This window comes from Melanerpes formicivorus, unplaced genomic scaffold, assembly GCF_026170545.1.
Source record: "Melanerpes formicivorus ecotype bairdi unplaced genomic scaffold, bMelFor1.0.p_v2 SCAF_8, whole genome shotgun sequence".
NCBI lineage: Eukaryota > Metazoa > Chordata > Aves > Piciformes > Picidae > Melanerpes > Melanerpes formicivorus.
The window spans coordinates 21,611,975-21,632,286 of record NW_027142360.1 but is presented as its reverse complement, the minus strand read 5'-3'; positions in this window follow the sequence as shown (position 1 = coordinate 21,632,286).

Sequence of the window (20,312 nt, the reverse complement as noted above, 5' to 3'; positions counted from 1 at the left end):
AAGCCTTGGTGCTCCTAGGGATGGAGGGTGGTTTTCATCCCTGGTTCTAAGGCAGGAGTCAGGTGGCCAACAGAGTGTGGTGGCACAGGGAGGGCTGGGACAGGGATTACCCTGATTGAAGGTCCTCCTCTGCATCCATTGGCCACACCTGCCAAATCCTCCTCAGTCTCACAGGCTCCCCAGCCTCCAATGATCTTGGCTTTCTTCCACCTGGGCTCTTTTTCCCTTGCTTTCTTCTCTCTCCCTCCATTGTTAGTTAATATATCAGTTTAATCTCCTGATAACTCACCCATGGGCCCAGCTACTTGAGCCCAAAGCACCCCCACAGACCTCTCTTGCCTCCCCATGGTCTTTCTGTGGGTGCTGGACCTCAAAACAGGTAGGACAGGGAGGGTAAGGTGGACACCTTTTATCCCATGCATGAAGCAATATTTAGAAGGCCAGTGCCCAGTGGGGACCTCCTCTTTCTACTTAAAGCCTCCGATCCTCCCAAAGCTTGGGGCTGCACAGCAACCTCATCACCCACCCGTGGGGCACAGATGTCATTCCCTCCCAGAGGCACCTTCCCCACCACCCACTCACCAGTGCCAGCCAGTGGGAGCCCCTGCAAGCCCCGAGGTCACCCATCCGAGGCCGTGGGTGAAAGTGAGAGGCCAGCAGGTCCAGGGTGCCTACCACGAGGTGGCACTGACACTGCACACCGCCCTGCACGGCTGCAGCGCCGCCGGGGAGGGTGAACCCCATGCAGCAAGGTAAGTCGAGGAGGGCCAGGCAGGCTGGTGTCCAGCCCTGCTTTGGCCAAACAGTAGGGTCACTGCTGACTCTGCCCAGCCATGCAGCACATCACCATGGCCTCTCGGCTGCCCAGGACAAATGGTCATTGGTGGAAGAACAGACATGGAGTGCTGGGACAACCAGAGGCAGAGCAGGGCTCAGCCAGCTGCTGCTCCTTCCCCCAGCAGCTTTGAGCACCTCTAACATCACCCCACTGCCTGAAGCAGCCCCATGTCCAGTGGTGTCAGTGGATGCACCGGGACTCAACCTTGCCTTCCAGGGACCCAGCACCTCCCTTCCCCATGCCTTCCCCGTCATGCTCTACCAAAACAAGGAAACTGTGATGCCACCTGCCAAGCTACCCGGCTGCAAAAGGCCCCAGGCTGGGGAGAAGGGGCCACCCAGCCCCCTGCATGAGGCTGTCAGAGACCACGGCCTTCCTGATGTTGCTCATCAGCATCCCTCCCTAATCGCTACCCACTGCCTAATGACAGTAATTAGGAAGAGCAAAGCTGCCTGAGGACTGGAAGCGCTGACAGAGTTGGGAGAGCCAGATGGTGTTCACACTTAAGGAAAGATTAAAATTAAAAAAAAAAAGCAAAGCAAAAGAAAAGGAGAGGAAAAAAAACCCCAAACCACTCAGCTTCAATCAGCCTCCCTTTCCTCCACTCAGTGCCAGGATCGCTTCGGCCCATGGGCACACCAGGGAGATGCTGAGATGCATCTGAGCTGCCCTGGCCACCTTCTCTCCCAACACCTCCAGGTGTTTTAAGGGGCTGGGGGAGCAGTGAGAAGGGACATAATGTCCACCTGGGTGTCTGAGGTGGAGGAGGGGTTTCCTCATTGCCTTCATGGGCTGATGCTCTCCCCTGGGGCCACCCCCTCTACTCCGTGCTTTGCTGGCTGTGCTCAGCAAGTGTTTTCCCAGGGTGGGTAAGAGAAGGAAGACAAAAAACAGCCTGAGGAGCTGTGGTGAGCAGGTAGCAGCTCCTGTGGCAGACAGAACTGACCAAGGGACAGCCTCACACTTTCCCTGGCACCATGGAGCAAAGCCACAGCCTCTGTAATTGCAGGGGCACACCAAAAGCCTGACCTCAGGGATCAAAGCAGTCAAACAGGGACTACAATGCTCTCAGCTTCACCTCCCTGGAGAAACCCTACCTGCAGCCAAACTGCTCCAAACCCTTCCACCCAGCCCCTTCCTCGAGCCCCAGGGCAATTCCACCTGCCTCTGGAGCCACCTGCCAGGCTGGGAGTGCAGCTGGGGCTAGGGCAGAATACAGGGTTGGTGAAGGAAACCCCTCCCCTGCCCCCAGAAGTTGCCCCAAATGCTGTCAGGGTGCCTGGACCTTTGTTCCCTGTCACACTCAGGGATGCAGGGACAGGAACATGCCAGGGTGGAGGATGCTGAGCCTCAAGGAATAGGATATGCCGTGGCATCAGCCTGAGCCTGCTCAGGAAGTACTCCAAGAGCAGGCTCCAAGGCAGGTGTAGGGCGAACTTGCATGTTCCCTGGGCTTCCAAGGGTGACTTCCTCTGGCCCCTAGCAAGCAGAGCCATTTAAAACACACTCTTCAATCCCAGTCCTAGCTAGCAAGGCGAGGAGAGCCCTGCCGAGTGACACAAACCCCATCTGACGCCTGAAGTGATTGCTGGCGACAGGCAGATTGCACAGGGAGAGCCTCTGTGCTCCCGTCAAGGCTCTGCAGTGACAGGGACTGACCGCCCCAGCACCAGGGACACCTCCGAGAGATGCAGGGAGATCCTTCTGCCCGGAGACTGGCTGCCCCACTGCACCATTCCCAAAGGGCTGTGGAAGTGGACAGGGGATGTGGAGGTTCCCCAGAAGAGAGGATTCATTTCTGGACCCCTCTGCAAAAGGATGAGTCAGGCGGGTGGCAGGAGCTGGAGCACATGGCACCCTCCACCCTGCTACACGCCTGTGTTGCATCCCCCCTTCTTCCAGTTATTTTATGTTATCTCCCCTTACACACACACACACACACACACACACACACTTTATCTGAGTGTGGGGCTGTGCTGGGAGCCTGTGTTGCAGCTGGAAGGGTGCAAGGGGGAGGGAGTCACTAACAATGGGCTGCCATGGGAGCAAGGGTCCCTGTCCTTCCCCCAGCAGCTCCAGTGTCGGCCAGCTGTGGCTCACTGACTGCTGGCAGGAGCTATTCTGAGCCCGGATCGATGGGTGAGTGTGGGGGTTTGGATGACAGTCGTGGGAGGCCTGTTTGGAGGAGGGCTGTGGGCAGGGAAGAGCAGGTGGGATTTTTCAGGAGATTTCCCCCATCCTTTCCCTCCAACACATCCTCAAAGGTTTCAGTGATGCAGATGTCTTTCTCATTTCCTTCCCCACTAGGGCTGCAGTCTCACTACCCAGATGCTGCTTCCTGATTTGAGAAGCAGCGGAACTCTGGGATGGAGGCACCTGCAGCCAAAAGCTGTGGCTGAGGCCAAGTTCAGGCTGGCAATTTAAGCAGGAGTTTACAGTGGGGGAGACATGCAGAAGAGCACCTTCTCCTTCCTCAAAAAAAGCCAAACCCCAAACCCTACAATTCTTATTCTTTGACAATTTTTGGTCAGAGTTTATAAGGCTTCTAGTTGCTTCATGGAGCTAGGGTAAGTTCAAAGCAGGTGCTTTAAACACAGCACTTTGGTACATAAGAGAAATTCAAACATTTCACTAATGTTTCTCTCTTTTTTAAATGCTGTTTTCCCTAGCTGAGATGTTCATCTGCTGTGAGCATCCTGCAGGGTGTCCACCAGGGACCACAGCCCTCGTGGAGGGGACCCAGTCTGGAGGGAGCAGAGCAGGAGCACAGGATGGGCACAGGAGGGACAGCCATGGCTAGTCACTCTCGCTGGCCCCTCCTGGCCATCACTGTCCTCCTCTGGGGGTGGTCCTGGCTTATTTCAAGTGGGAGACACTGAAATCACTTCCCATTCCAAACTAGAGAAAGCATTTTAATGCTGGTCAACCCCACTGGAAAAGGGCAGAAAGGACTGGACCAGTGGATTGGGATGAGGGGGAAGGGCAGATTTGTTACCCCCTTCCCAAGCCCCTCACAGAGACTGCCTCAAGCCCTCCTGACAAATTCCTTCTTGTCTCTGCTCCTCTCACTCCTAATATCAAATTGACATCTACAGATTCTGCTGGGATGATGTTTCCCAGCATATTCCCTGCAACAGTCTCTCTGGGTTTCTGGTTTGCTGTTCAGGTCCTCAATTATTTATCTCTGCAAGGAAATGGGGAAACAAACTCAGCGAAGCAAACTTCGTGCCCTGCAGTGACACCACGAGTTATTAACAAAAAAATAAACTACAAAAAAATTTAAAAAGAGTTCCCCAATGACTCATTTAAGATTTATTTAATCATCTCTAACCACAGAGACCACAGTCATAACTAGCTGCTTGCTGCCAGCCTCGGCCGGGGACATCCAGTGGCAGCGCTGAATCTGGATTCCCCGGTGGCATTTCCCAGTGGGGATGTTTGAGGCCAGCCCTGCCAGAGGAGAGTAAACCCTGAACATGCTCCTTCTTTACAGTTTAGGGTTGTTGGAGGGTGTTGGTGAGCTCCCCAGAACCTGCACACATCCAGAACAGGGGGATGCAGGAGATGTGGGAGGGTTATGGAGACAATGTTGAGATGTGAGGGATGCAGAAGAATGTGGGGGATCTAGAAGGATGTAGGGAATGCAGAGATGTGGTAGCAGGTGAAGGACACAGGGCATGTAGGGGGATGCAGTAGCTGCAGAGGTGCAGGAGATGGAGGGGATTTGGGGGGTGCAGGGATGCCCACATGTATGGGCACATTGTGCCAGGGGTCTGCTGAGAGTCCTTTCCAAAGCACATGGAGAGCAGCAGGGTATATGTCAGGCCAGCTCCTTTGGAGCAGTACTAACCTGTCCCCAGTGCTCTCCTGCTCACCCAAGCCCCATCCCAGCTCTGATGCTGAGAGGCCATGGGGGGCAGCAGTGAAAGACCCCCCTAAACACCACCTTCCTCTGACAGTGGGTGTCTGCCATAACCAACTGGGCACGGCTCCATGCTCAGGAGAGACCCCTTCACTCCGGGGGTCACTTTCTGTGGGACCTTCCACCTGCCACTTGCACCACAGCCAGGCTGCTCTGCTCCTTCAGCTCCAGGGACTCACTGGAGCACATCCTGTGCCCCTGCTTCTGGCTCAGAATGGCACTGGCAATGCAGGAGATGGTTAGGGGCTGTGCAAGTGTGTACAGCCCTATATGGGTGGGCTCCAGGAGAGAGAAACTGGAGTGTGGGGCACCAGTGGCCTGAGAGGTGTTAAGAGCAGCTTACCTTTAGCTCAGCTTCTGCTTTCAGACCAAATCCAGAGCCATCCACAGCAAAATGCTTGTGTCTAAACCGTGATGGACTTTGGCCTTTGGTTTATGTGCACCACGGTAAAGGAAGTGCTGAAACCTGTCTTGCTTGAAGGGATGCTCTGATCCATCCTGCCCTCCCCACTTAAGGGCACCCAGCGCAGACCCCTGCTGTCACCTCACAGCTCCCCAGCTCTGCACTTCTCAGTCCTGCCACCTTTCCGGTCCTCTACCCTGGGAGCCACTAGCCACCAAATGCTCGCTTGGGCAGCGCTTAACCCCTCGCTCCGCCGCCCCCGGAGCCGCACGCAGCCAGCGAGCTGCAGTCCCCGCACGCCGCCGGCACGCTGGGCTCTGCTTCAGCTTGAACGCCGGCAAAAGCAAAGGGCATAATTCTAGGAGAAGCGTGTGAAATGCGTTCTGGCAGATCAGCCGAAGAGCTCTCCAGCAAAAGGAAAGCATTAACATTTGCAAAAGGTCCTTGCAACAAAGCAAAAATCCCCAGCAGGCAAATCCAGTGGTGTCCAGCAGCCCAGATGTGGGGAGGTATGAGCTCTGGGATGCAGACAGGGATAGAGCAGGGCTACTGGTTTGGGAATGGTCTGGAAAGGAAACATCCCTGGGCAGGAGGGTTTTGCTGGTGAGATGAAAGTGTAGAGGCAATCAGAGTGGGAGGGACCACAAGCTCCTGGCTGGGATCAACTCAGAGCTGCACAGGGATGAGTTTAAACTTACTTGGGACAGGATTCCCACCACCACCACCCAGGTCTGAGCTCCCTTTTTTTCTGCCAACCCCTCTTCCCCTCTTGATGGATTTGTGGAGAAGGAAAAAAAACAAGCAACCCTGAAGCCTGCAGCCTGTGATTCATCCTTACTATATTTGCACTTATTATTAGAAAGATGAAAATATAGCTGGAGCTGGAATTACAGATTTAGTAAGCAGGACTGCCTATTTCAGCACATACTGCTTCTCCCAATAACTCTGACACTCCAGGAGACCAACCTACACCCTCACTAGCATTAAGGCACTGCCCTACACAATCTGTTTTTACATCCTGGTGTATATATTAAGTGAGCAAGTCCTTCAGGGACAGCAATATTTGGGTTCCTGGTGGTGCCTGCTCAGCACACTGTGCAACCAGCCAGCATCCATAAACTTCTGCCTTGAAATTCAGCCTCCTGCTAGCACTCACTCAGATTTTGGAGATAAATTGGTCCATGAAAGCTGTAGGCAGGAGTGTCTTGTTTGCTCTCCACTTTACAAACCTTCTCCATTCCTGGCAGGAAGCCTGTGCCAAGAGGGAATAAGGGGACACCATGAGCTTGCCAGCTCCTTGCTGCAACTCTCCCCTTTGCTCTGAGCCCTCAGGTTTTTTCACAGACAAATGATCAACAAACCCCTGCAAGGGCTGAGTATCTTCTTCATGAACCCAGGGCTCTTGGAGACCATGCCTGGTACTGTGCCAGCCCTCATTCCCATGCCTGAGCAGTGGGCACTGCACCCACCAGGGAGGAAAAGTGGCTGATGTCTGCCTGTGACATGTCTCTGCACTACCCCATGCAAGGAGACCTGCTGCCATCCGTAAGCCTGGGCAGCCTGCCCAAAGGCCACAGCTTCTTCCCTCACAGGCTTCTTCCCCTCCTGAACTACGAGCTGTTGTCAAGTGGCTGCAGTATCTGCTATAGTCTTCTTGCTTGGTTTAAGACCCTCTGGTTTGCTAAGAAACCAGGTTCATTCAGTACTGTGTCTCATTGCAAAAGATGTTTCCTAAGGTTTAATAAAGCAGCAGGTGATTGCATGACTGAAGAAGAGCAAATAAACTACGAGGTACCAATTACAGTTGCTGATCTCCAGCATCTTGCTTGCAAAGCTTTGGTCTGCTGAGCTCACTCCAAATGCAAAAGCCAACCCAGAGGGGCCAGGAAGACAGAATCAGATCCCCATCACCAACCCAGCCCTTGCTCTGCTGCCAGTGAAGGGCTGCCCTTCCTTGCTAGGCATGGTGGGACAGGGAGGGAGGTAGCAGACTCCCATCTGGGAGTGGTGGGCAGGGTGCCCTGCTCATAACTGTGTTATTTGGAAGGCTTTTATTTGTCCAGGCAAGTCTCCTCAGCAGCCCCAACGCTGGGGGCTATTGGTCCCCAGATCCAACCCAGCACTTAGTCAAGGGTTGTGGAGCAATCCAGCAGCAAGCCTTGCATGATGTATTGAGCCACGTCACTGCACAGCCAGCCACCACCTTTTCCACAGCAGCTCTCAGCTGAGGTGTGAGACCTATGACCATCCCTCTGTGGCAAACCCCACAGCCATCACCTCACACTCTGACAGCTCACCCACCCACACGCTGCTGGCAGTGGCTACTGGGGGAATGGGGAGGATGAGTCCCAGACCAGTGGTTTTCATCGTGCACCCATGCACCTGGGCCGACCTGACTTGTCTCCCCGATCAGGCCACCAGGCAGAGCGCAAGGTGTCTCACTGAAAGGCACCAGAAGGCTCAGAATAGCTGTGCCCCGAGGCACGGCTAGGGAGGTGAGCAGGGCCCCAGCACCTGTCCCTCCAACCACGGCAGCCCATGCAGGGCTGCAGCCCAGCGGGGTGAGCAGTATTGGGACAGCAGCCTGGTGAGCTGTGCAGCTGAGGGCTGCCAGCAGCACATCCTTGTACGATGCTTCCCTCCTTTTGCTGGCACTAAGGGAGAGCTGCCGCTTTGGAGGGGGATTCTCCGATTGCTCCATCCCCCAGGAAGGAAAAGGAAGGCACAAGGGAGTCAGCTCTTGGGATCATGCATGGCAGACTTTGAGCCCCTGATGTGTTTGCTGTGAGAGGCACTGGGGGGCTCCACCTTTGGGACTGCAAAATGCTGTGTGACCCCAACCACTCTCTAGAGAGGTGATGGCACCCCTATTTCTGTCCCTAGCCTGCTAGGGAACATGTGGGAGGTATTTTTATCCTCCTGACAGCTCCCTTAGTCACCAGTGCTGGCTTTAAATGGGTCAAGAGGGAATAAAGACGCCACAGCCCTTGCTCCCTTGTTGCCTGTCTTGGAGTACATTTACCAGCAAGCACCAATACTCTCTCCTCTTGTTCTCCATCCTGGACAAACGTTGCTGTGGACTTGGAGACCCAGGAGAGATCTCTCCTGCTCAGGCAGTGTCATCTGCAATTAACTCCTCGTGAAAAGCCTGGCAGCAAGGCAGCCCCGCTGCAGCGGGGCCGCACACCCAGGCAGCATGGGCTGTCTCCCAGGACACTGAGGAGGGAAGTGGCCACCCTGACAGTGGCAGAGGCAGTGTGCCAGGACAGAGAGATGCACAGGAGAAAGGGGCAGCAGGAAAGAATCCAGAGAGTCCCAGTCATTTGAGTGCAGGGTGGAGGGCTAGTCCTGAAGCATCAGGGGCAAGTATGGTCCTACTGAGTTGTTTCAGGAAGGGAATGAGGTACATCAGGAGTGCCCACAAAATTTACATCTATTGCCAGCAAGGCTGTAACAGCATTTGACATCAGTGCCCCCCAAATGACACTAATCTTCCTGGAACACAGAGCCTATCACTGCTGTAAGTCCCAGTGTGCTCTGCTGTGTGCTCTTGCATGCCTTGTGAGCATTGTGCCAGCGTGGCTCAGGCAAGTCTGCCTGGGCACCGAGTTTCATGGGCTTGCACCTGGCTACACCTCCTGCTTCTACTGGGGAACCACAGGAAACCTTGCTGGGTTTGGAGGCAGGGCTCTGTCTGAACTTTTCCTGCCCTGAGTCTAGCCCCACTGCCCCAGTGTAGCCCAGCTGGCTCTGTGAGCAGTGCATCCCTCTTCCAGTGTCAACACTAGCTGGTCACTGGGCCAGGACTTTTTGAAGGGTTTGCTCATGAAGGATGACAACAGAGATCCAAGTCTGCTTGCACCCAGCTTTCTGAGGGTGTGATTTCCACTGTGGTTACCTTTGCAGCTGACACCCATTTTGGAGGGGACAGAACTAGGCTCCAAGGTGACTTCAGGAGATGAAGAGGACGCAAGCTGCAGCGTCGAGGGGAGATTTGGGGCTCATCCTTGTGACATCTTATACCTAAAGAGAGATAAAAAGGGCAGAAGACAAGCTGGGTGCAGGGGGGGCGATGGCTGACAGAACCAGGCAGTCACCTCCATTATGTTTAAGGGAGTTCATTTTCCTCCTGTCTGCTCAGATCTGTCCTCCTGCTGTGCCTGCATGGAGCCATGCAGCACGGCTGCCCCAGGGAAGAGACAAGGGGAGGGGGACTGGCTCACTGGGAGACATCCTGGAGAGTAGCAGCAGCTCCAGGCAAGCTGTGTGGCTGAGGATGTATCCCCTGGTGTGAACCAAATGGAGAGCAGGGGAGCAGCAGCCTGCACAGGACCAGCCATATGCAGGGAGGGTGGGATGGATGCTTGCAGCCCAGCTCATCCACTCTGGTGAGAAAACATCTTTGCTGCAGGAGGAGACTGCAAAGTCCTCACAGGCCATCAGCAGCTGTCCTGGAGAGCCATGGGACAGTGCTGCTCTTGCACACCTTGAGGCAGGAGCCAGGAGGCAGAAAGCAGAAAATTGACATAAGAACAATGACACTAAATAAACAACCAAACCAAACCACACCAAACCACACCAAACCAAACCAAACCAAACCCAAACCAACCAACCAAACAAACAAAAAAAGGCAAAACAGCAAAGTTTGAGGTCTTCTATTTAACCTGCAGCTTCTGACCCTCCAGGCTACACTGGTTTTACCTTTGCAAGGTATTCTCTGTTAGCAGAAGGACCCAAACCCATGTCTTGCTAATGAAAGCAGCTCTCCATGGACACTCGTGTGGGTGAGGAACTTAGCAAGGCTTTTGTGGCTCCAGCTCCTTCGGTTTCCAAAGCCACTGGGAACCCCTTGCAGTGCCAGGGAGAGGGAAGTGTCATGAGAGCTGCAGTGAGGGCAGAGCGGCTTGCAGGGGCACCTATCCCCCGAGGTGAAGCTGGTGCAAGAGGGAAATGTCTCTGGCAGTGATGTGGAAGACAGCAGAAGGACTGCTCAGGTGTTGCTAATTTTCAAGACCAAGCTTTATATTTTTTTTGTCTCTGCTTCAGCTGCTGGGCAAGGCATGACATTCTGACATTTCCCCACAGCTGTCAGCCCAGATGCCCCTTCTCCCACTGGTCCTGCTGCCCGCCAAGGGTAGGCTGGTGGTGGCCACTGTCACCACACAGCCAGCAAGCTTCTGTTCAGGACAGGAGGACAACCTGCAAATGTGAGCCAGACAGCTACACCTGAGCTTGATGCTAAAGCATCCCTCTTCCCTCCAAAGAGTTCTTTGGAACAAGCCATCTCTGATGCATGTTCCACTTTCTCACTGCAGGGTGGTGCAAGTGTCTGGGGTTTTCTCCTTCACCTAAAGCACTTTAGATAGAGCAGTCTCAAGCTGTTGGCCCTCTCCATGAAATGGGGTCTCCAGCCTTCACTCTAGAAGAGCAAACTGGGACAAGAGAGCTCCCACATGTCCAAATGCTTAGTGTTTTGTGTCCATTACACCTCCCAGAATCAGGGGCCCTCCCAGGCTTTGAAACACCAAGGGAGTAGAAATCAGGAGACACCATGCTCAGTGACATGACAACAGCAGCTCTGGGTATGAGAAGCAACTTCCTGAGCCAGCTTTGTTCTGCCCAGGGGCTGGTTCCTCCTTCCAACACCCCAGGCAGGACGTTGCAAAGGGGCCCTCCAGCCATGCTCCTCTCCCAGCACCTGGCTCAGGACATGGCAACCTCCTTTTCCCAAGAGTGCCAGGGCCAGCTGCTCCAACTCTGCCAGCAGCTCCATCCTTAAAAAGGATGGTGGCCAGGAGAATTGACTCCTATTTTGGACCTGGTCCAAGACTGCTGGACTCTGTGCTGCTGGCAGTGGAAGGGAAACTCATTGCTGGTGGATACCAAGTGCTTATTTTTCTCCTCTCATTTTCAGTTACCTCTGGTTTTGACAAATATGGGCAAGCTTGGAAAATCAGCAGGGTAGGCACAACCCTGCTCAGGAAGGCACAGCCCTGCATTTAAGACGATCACCAGCCAGAGTCATGAGCACCAACAGTCCCTGCCTGCAAAAGGCTGATGCTGTATCCTGAAACACAGTGAGCAAAGGGTGAGACAAACAGCAGCACCAGTGAGTGACTGCACAAGGTGTCCAGTGGCTCCCATCACAAGGTGAATGTCCATCAGTGAGAGTCCCATTTCAGGGGGACATCAAAGACTTATAGAATCATAGGGTTGTTAGGGTTGGAAGTGACCTCAAGGATCATCTAGTTCCAGCCCCCTTGCCATGGGCAGGGACACCTCACCTTATCCAGAGCCCCATCCAGCCTGGCCTTAAAAACCTCCAGGGATGAGGCTTCTACCAACCTCCCTGGGCAACCTGTTCCAGTGTCTCACCACCCTCATGGAGAAGACTTTCTTCCTAATATCCAATCTGAATCTACTCCTTTATATTTTTTTTCCCACTCCCCCTAGTCCTGTCACTCCCTGACACCCTAAAAGGTTCCTCACCAGCTTCTTGTAGGCTCCCTTCAGATACTGGAAGGCCACAATTAGGTCTCCTCGGAGCCTTCTCTTCTCCAGACTGAACAGCCCCAACTCCCTCTGCAGCTACTGTTAGACTGTGAACTACTTCTCCAAGAGGAGTGATGGGCAAGGATTAACACCTGCCCTGTGTAAGGCCCAGCTCTCCCCACCTGGGGTTGCATGCCCTCCCTGTCTGTGGTACAGGAGGCTTCAAATGCCCTCTGCCCACATCTTGGTGGCAGGATCCCACATGCTTGAGCATGTGCCCTGGCTGCTCAGCTGCTGTGCTTGGTTGGTTGCAGAAGTGAGAGCAGATGTGTCACATCCTCCACCCCGAGCCTGCCCTGCTGCTTTGGCTTGCTCCAGCCTGAGCCACAGGATCCTACATCAGATATGTCTCACTGTCTGGATTTTCAGGTTTTCTCCTGTTTCTCTTCATTGAGTCCTCTTCTCCCATTGTACATTTGCCCTCTTACCCCAGTCTTTGTGGAGCTGCTGGTAGTTACTGAGCCCTTCATCTGTCCTTGGCACTTCACAAACCTCACAGATCTTCATAAATATGTTGGGAATCAGTGTCCTGCTTCCCTTCTTTTCCCCAAGATTTTCCTTGGATCCTCCTGCATCCCTGGGCACAGGAGTTTCTGCTGTCACCCATCACAGAACTACCAGAGAGAGTCCAACAGAGGGCTACAAAGATTAAGGGAATAGAACATCACTGTTATGAGGAGAAGCTGAGGCCTAGGGCTGTTCAGCCTGGAGAAGAGAAGGCTGAGAGGGGATCTTCTCAATGTTTATAAACAGTTGAGGGGTGGGCTTCAAGAAGATGAGGCCAGTCTCTTTTCACTGGTGCCCAGTGATAGGATGAGGAGCAATGGATACAAACTGGAACACAGGAAGTTCCAACACAAGGAAAAACTTCTTTACTGTAAGGGTGGCAGAGCGCTGGAACCAGCTGCTCAGAGAGGATTTGGAGTCTTTCTTTGTGGGCTTTCAAAACCCACCTGGACATCATCCTGTGTGACCTGCCCTAGGTGAACCTGCTTTGTCAGGGGGGTTGAATTGGATGATCTCCAGAGGTCCAACTCCTACCATTCTGTGATTCTGTGATCCTCTGGTTCCTGGCCTCCCCAGGGTGACTGCACCCACCTGATGCCCTTCTGTTCTTCTTGAAGTTCCTCACTAATTTGCTCTCCTCTCATCTCTAGACTGCACTGAGCCATGCCAGCTTTCCCCCTTCCTCACATTTTAAGGATTTTTTTTAATCCCCCAACATATTTGCTTATGCTGAACCTCATCCCACCAGCTTGCAATGGCCTCATGCTCTTTGTGGTCGCTCGTGTGTCAAGGGACAGTCTCTCACTAACTGGCACAAGGAGGTAGGATGGCAAAGGCACAGCCCAACGCCAAGGCGCTTCTGCTGTTGTTAGAAATGGTGGTGACTTCAGCAGCAAGCAAACTGTAATTCAAAACAAGGTTTGGGAAGGTATAGAGAATATTCCTCTCTTTGCTTCTGGGCTGCAGAAGTGAGCAGTGGGATGGAAGGAGTGGCTGAGTCTCAGCAGTGGAGAATTTATGCCACTGCCTATCACAGGTGATGTGCACTTACATGGGTTGAAGGGGAGCCCAGACAAGTTCAGGAAGCAGAGACACTTTGAGATGTACCAAACCCAAGAAACAAGCCCTGGGTCACAAGCTCTCCAGCCCTAGGCTGCTGGAAATGAGGAGACAGCCTGGGAAAAGTCTCATTAAACACTTGCCCTCCTACTATCTCCTTGACATCTCCCTTTGAACGTTCTCAGGGATGCTTCCAGGGGCTGCTCTTACCTTTCTTTCTGAGGGGCTCAAAGCCACAATGGCTTCGGCTGACATCCCTGGGTGACAAAGGACTTGTTTCACCCAGAGCGCTGATCTGGTGGCGTCTGTTCTGTCCCCAGGCTGGGATTGGGAGGCAGACAGAAAGTGCTGTATCCAGTGAGAGCAACAAGGTGACTCCTGATTGCCACAATGAGGCTATCGCCGGCGCCGTGCAGGGATGATTCCCACAGGGGGCAACGCGGCACGTTTGATTTCCAGCCTCCCAAAAGAGACAGAGGCTTAATGCACAGCGAAATGTCACCGGGTTAATGACAGGGGACCTGAAGCAAATCCCTGACGCTAATAGGATTGAGCTGCCTTCAGCAGGTCTCACTGGCAAAGGAGGATCAGTCCAAAAAGAAGCTGGCTCAAGAGCCCCTAGGCTCCCCGTGGGCGCGGGAGCTCTGCCCGAAGCCAGCCCTCAGATAGATAAACCCTTCTCCTTCCTCTCTAATCCAGGGAAAAGAGACATCAAAGGATGAGTGCATCTGCCCTGGGACCACTCTTGGGAAGCCAAGGGCAAAGAGAGCCCACAGCCTGCTGATGGAGAGGGGGAGGGCTTGGCACATGCCAGCAAAAGGGAGGCAGGAGCAAGGTGATCGTCTCAAAGGCAGCACCCTGCTCTGTGTGGAGACAGCGTGCAGAGGTGACAGGTCCACATTTCCTTGATCTTCAAGGTCAGGCTCAACAAGGCTCTGAGCAACCTGATCTATTGGAGGGTGTCCCTGCTCGTTGCAGGGGGTTTGGACTGGATGGCTTCTGGGGGTCCCTTCCAACCCAAATCATTCTATGATTCTATGTATGTAATTCCTTTATATTCTCACTCCCCCCTGATCTGCTGTGTGCCTCCTTCTCTGGTATTAGCCAAGGACCTTTCCTGCCCAGTTCTGCTCACGAGCCGTCTCCAATGCCTGCCCAAACCCCTTTCTCAGGACACATCCCTGTTTGCTTTTTCATCCCTTTGCACCTCAGACATGGGCAGGGGTGGGAAGCCTAGGGCTGGAAAAGGGTTGTAAAATTATTGCAATGCTGAGCTCCTCCACATCCCTGTTGGAGGAGGCTGTCTCCCAGCACAGGGCAGAGCAGGCAAAGGAGGAGGTGCCTGTGCTCCTGCTGCCAGTGTCCCAGTAGACAGTTTCTGTTCTCATGTTGAAATGTTTTCCTTGTAGAAGAAGAGGAGATTTCATCCTCTTGCCAGGAAGTTTGCCAGCACTGAGTAGCCAGCTTAGCTGCCCTGACCAGCCTGACCAGCATACAGGCTGTAGGAGTAGATTGGCTGCTCCAGCTGTTCTAGTTACCTCACTTCCCAGGGCTTCCCTTGGCCACAGCAGGTCCACCTGACCTCTCCTCTAGATGGAAGCCAGCACATACCTGTACCTTTCCATAAAGCACTGACACAGGCATGCTCCATTCCACCAGGCACTTACATGTATGCAAGTGCCACACACGTGCAGCCCCCCCCATGCATTTACACACATGCTCATGCACATAGGTGCACTTCCTCACATGCCTGTGCACCCACATCCCTTGCTGCACACTCAGCCTCATGCACACAGGTTCACATGCCTGTGCCCTCTTCCATGGCCCACATTCCCCATGGCTCATCAGCACTGACACCCCCTTACAGCCACACACAGAGTCATATGCCCCTGGCCCTCACCTGTGCTGTGCAGGGGGGACGAGCCCCCGACACAGAATCATAGAATCATAGAATTGTGAGAGTTGGAAAGGACCTCAAGGATCATCCAGTTCCAACCCCCCTGCCATGGACAGGGACACCTCACACTAGATCAGATTGCTCAGAGCCACATCCAGCCTGTCCTTAAGAACATCCAGGGATGAGGCTTCTACTACCTCCCTGGGCAACCTGTTCCAGTGTGTCACCACCCTCACGGGGAAAAAAACTTCTTCCTAACATCCAATCTGAATCTACCCACTTCTATTGTTGTTCCATTCCCCCTAGCTCTGTCAGTACCTGACACCCTAATAAGTTCACATTCCCTGGCACCCGGGGATGCAGAGGGGCAGTAGGTTTGCACGGAGGCACGCTGCTGTGCAGGCCACGCTGCTCCGTGGGCTCCAAACCTCCCACGGCACCCGAGTGCACCTGGCAGCTGGCCAGCGCCTGTGCCAGAGCCTGCGCTTGGCACGGTTTGCCCTTCCTGCGGAGAGGCTGTGCCCGCTGCTGCCGGTCTGCCGCCGGGGCCGGCACGCCGCACGCTGCTCCTGGCCATATGGCCTCCTCTGCCAGCCCTGCCTCGGCCGCCAGGATGTGCCCCCCCAGCCCCCAGCAAGTGCCAACAGCTCGCTCTGCTGCCACCGCCATCTCGGGTCCTGAAGCGCGGGGGGGACAGCGGAGGTCCCTTTTGCTGCCACAGCCTGGGTTTCACTGCTCCACAGTTGGCAAAAGCAGCCCGGGGCTGGCCACGCTGCCTCCTGCCCACTATGCAGCGGACCCCCCCTTTACACACAGCAGTCTCCCCCAGCCCCGGGGATGCCCCGCGCGGGGACAGCTGCTCTCATCCCTTCTCCGTTCGGGTGCGTTTTGCCCTAAATGATTCCAGTTTGAATCAGTGCCTTGCATGAGGGGTGCTCAGGGAAGAGAGCCGCCAGGAGAGGAGAGATTAAGGAAAGGGAAGCACAGCCAGGGCTGCCGCCACACTGTTGATTGAGCTGGGCTGTGCACCATCATCTCCAGGTGTGCTTATATAGCCTTTCAGTGCTCAGAAAACCTGGTAGGAATTTGATTTAAAAAGGAAAGCAGAGGATTCTCAGGCTGCCTCCAGGACAGCAGCAGGAACTGATCACACAATCCCAGCATGAGAGGGGGGGTTTGGATCTGGGCTCTTCACAGGTACTGGTGAGGTGACAGTCCAATACCCTGCCAGTTGCCCCAAAGCTCAAGTGAGTGTAAAGGGGGCTGCCAAGACCCCACACCCATCTGCAACACAATCTCCAGGCTGAAACAACAAAGCCCCCGGGGCTGGTGAGCTGCAGGTTACCTGCACAGAGGGAGGATTTACCAGCACAGTCCCTGGGATTAATCTTAAACACAATGTCCATATGCAGCCAGCCCCACCAGGACCCTTTGAGTCACAGCTGATGCTCAGGGGTGTGTATCTGGGGGTATAGCTGCCCTCTAACAGTGGCAGCTGGGGGGGGGGGGGAGTTTGTGCTGCCAGCCCTGATCCTGCTTGCCCGTGCCGCAGCATAAATGAAAAATAAGCCCTTGCTTTGAGCTGATTTTCTCCTGATTCCTCTGGATGTCATTTGGGTTTGAAGCCATCCGCCTCTGGGAGGCTGGGAGCTTGGAAATCTCGACTTCTGAATGTCTGCAATTATGATCATAATGGTAAAGGCACATATGCTTCTGTGTGCTCTATAAGCCGTTATGAGGCACGGTTGCTGTTTTACAGCCGTTTTACAGCCACAGCATCAGGCACAGGCAGGGGAATAAAATCCTTGTACACACTGGGCTGGAAATAGGGTGGTTGGGGGCTGCTCTGGGCTCTGCTACTTGCATCCCTGTGCCCCCTCCCAGATAATTTAACTTCACCCTGCTTTTCTTCTCAGTGGCGTCCAGTGACAGGAAAAGGAACAGTGGGCCCAGACGAACTGGAACACAGGAGGTTCAACATAAACATAAGGACAAAATGTTTCATTTTGTGGGTATCAGAGCACTGGAACAGAGTACCCAGAGAGGTTGTGGAGTCTCCTTCTCTGGAGGCATTCAGTACCTTCCTGGATGTGTTCCTGTGTAGTTTACTCTAGCAGGGTGGTTGGACTAGATGATCTTCAAAGGCCCCTTCCAACCCCTAACCTTCTGTGATCACTGACACCAGAAGCCCAAGATATCCTTTGGGTTCCCTCATCTGTTGAACCCATGAGGACATGCAGAGGGGAGCAGCATCTTACTGTGCTTTAGCCCAGCACCTGACCCTGGAGATCCCTCAGCCCAGCCTTAGACAGCGAGTCTGGGAAAACACAGGAGTTCCCAGTGGGATACTGATGGTCAAAGACCATAGTGAAGACAAATAGAAGCAGAGCCTCTTCCCTGGCTCTACCTCTAGCTGGAACTGCAGCAGCTCCAGTAGATGAAAGTTTGGAGTGAAGCAGGTTTCTTCAGGGTGTCCTGGGGGATGGGGAGGTGTGGAAAAGGCCAGTGTTCTCCCAGGGACGTAAGGAGCTCTGTTTTTTCCTCTGCCTCCAGGCAGGGGACAGCGTTGCAGTGCGTGCTGGAAGCTCTTCCTGACAGCCTTCCTTCGCCTTCAGCTCTTCCCAGCTGATGATGTCGGGCTGATTTGCAAGCAGCAAAACCCACTCTGGCAGCGCTCCTCAGCGCACAGGCAGGAGATGTTGGCTGACAGGAGCCCTCCTGCCTAAGCACAGCTCTTTGGCGTGGGGCATCCACCCCACATCAGCACTCTTTCCTCTGTTCACCCCTTGGGCTGGGGGCTAGCTCATTTTTGCATGGCAAAAATCGCTTTCTGGAACAAATGTCTCAGATTCCCTGGCTCTAGAAGGGGCTCCCTGGGTAATTCTGAGGCTCCAATCACTCACCTCTGGCTTTCTCCAGGAGCCAATTCTACCCCCAAGCCTTCTACACTTAGAGAGGCTTCCACAGCTTTGCTTCTCATTGTTGATGGTGATGGCTCCCTCCTCCGGGGAAGGGCCTGGCAGCTCTGCCTGGCTTGCACCCCTGCGATCAGTGAGGATCTGGGTCTTTTGGGCTCTCCGGCTGTGACAGAAAGGATCTCCAGATTGCTGTGCCCTGCCAGAAACAATCTGTTTACAGTGTCAACACTGGGTGTATGCCTTTCCACTCAGCGTGGAGCTGCCCATATCCTGTTTCTGCAGGCGCAGAGACACCCTTCTGCAGTCCGGGTGGCACTGTCACTGCAGGGGATATTTCTGTGATAGCCTCCAAGGCTCGTGGCCAAAGCCCGCAGGAGCTCCTCTCTCAAATCCCCATCCCCAACATTTACAAGCACATCCTTCTGGTTTTTTTTTCTCAGGAGGTCTCTGTTGACATGGATTTTCCTACGTGTGCTTGCTGCTGATTCTCAGTAGGTGAGAGGTGCAGGTTCCAGGCCAGAGGATTTCCCTCCTTCAGCCCTCTCCCTTTTGGGATGCAGCTAGTGGCCCTGTCGTTGATTTGATGAAGAGGAGCTGACGGCTCAGCAGGGCTGCGGGCTCCAGCCCCTGGATGCCAGTGCTGCACAGAGCCAGACCCTGCTGGGTCTTGCCCTGTGCACCAGGGATGTGCCAAGGGGGTGGTCCTACACACCATGCCCTTGGATTTGGTTTCCTTCTGGGTAGATGCAGGCAGATAATGCCTGTGAGCAATGCTTCCTCCCTCCCTCTCACTCCCAGAGACCCTTTGAATCAGCTGCTTCACACTCAGTAAACATCCTCTCTCCCTTAAAACCATTCCCTTTCTCCCAGGTCACACCAAACAGCCATTTCCCAGCAAACTCCTCAATTTTTGGCTAGTTTTTCGCTCAACCTGCTAACAGCCTGCTAAAGCCTTCAGGCTCCCAGGGAGGCTCTGCTCACACGCACGTCGGGAGCAATCGCCTGGTGCCTGGGAAATGATTGCTGGCATCACCTGGGCAGAGAGCAAACTTTGCTTGCACAGCTTCTCTCAAGGCCTGCACTGCTGTTGGCTATTAGTGCTAACGACCCCCAGGTCTGCCACTTCCAGCCGATGGGGCTTTTAATCAGAGAGCCCTTCTGAGATTCAGGGAAAGTGTGGCTTTTGGAGATGTGCTTTTTCTTCCACCTCACTGGCTTTTTATCTCTTTTGGGAAGCTCTGGAGGCTGCAAGCTACCTTACCTAATGGATTTCTATTAGGTTGCAGCACTTGGGGGCCTATCGGACACGTCCCAGGCTCCAGCTGCTCTCCTTATCCGTGTTTTCAATGGTTTTAGCTTTTGCCAGCTTCCAGATGGGAAGCGGCTGGGGGCCTGCAGGCCCCAGGCTTGGTGACCGAGAAGAGGATATTTTATCCCCTAAATCCCTCCTGCAGCAAAGCACAGCAGCGTTTCACCTTCATGATGGGGAAAGCTGCTTGTGCAAAGCTCTGACCTGAAGCACCGAGTCAATGTAAAGCACAGAGGATGATGATGGTGTGTTTCCTTCCCTGTTGTGGCACGTGGCACAACACCTTCTCACCTGAGCAGCTCATGATGGCCAGCTCTGGCTTCGTGTGCCTGTGGGAGGCTGTTCAAGCTCTCAGCCAAGGCAGGTGCCACTGCAGGAGCTCTACATCAGTGTGAGACCCTCAGTCTACTGCTTGTGGTGGACAGGTAAGAGATGGGTCCTGAGGGCAGGCTGATCTGCCTGGGGGGGATTCAGCACTGATCTGAAGGAAGTATTTTGAGGGAGCTAAAGTTCCATGACCCATTTAAACCCACCTCCATCGCTAGAATGTCCTTTTGTATCACTGCTTGCATAGGGGCCAGAGTTCTTGTGTCAGCACTGTGCAGCCCAGAGGCAGCCCCATCCCCTAGACTGAGGTACCAAGACGGCAAGGCAGAATTCAGCATCCTTCTCCCAGAGCATGGAGGAAATGATTTCCCCAAGTGGAAAGAGGGTGATGGTGGATCTGCTGCCCTTCCCTGGTGCAGGTCAATAGGACTGTCCAGAGAGGATGAACTCCCACGTGTTGTCATCCCTTGCCTTGGCCACCCTTGTCCTGGACTGCACAATGTGCCAGTGCTGGGAGAAGGGCTTGGTGATGCCTCTGTTTCACCACCCTGCTCTTGCTTCAAAATCCCCAGAGCAGGGA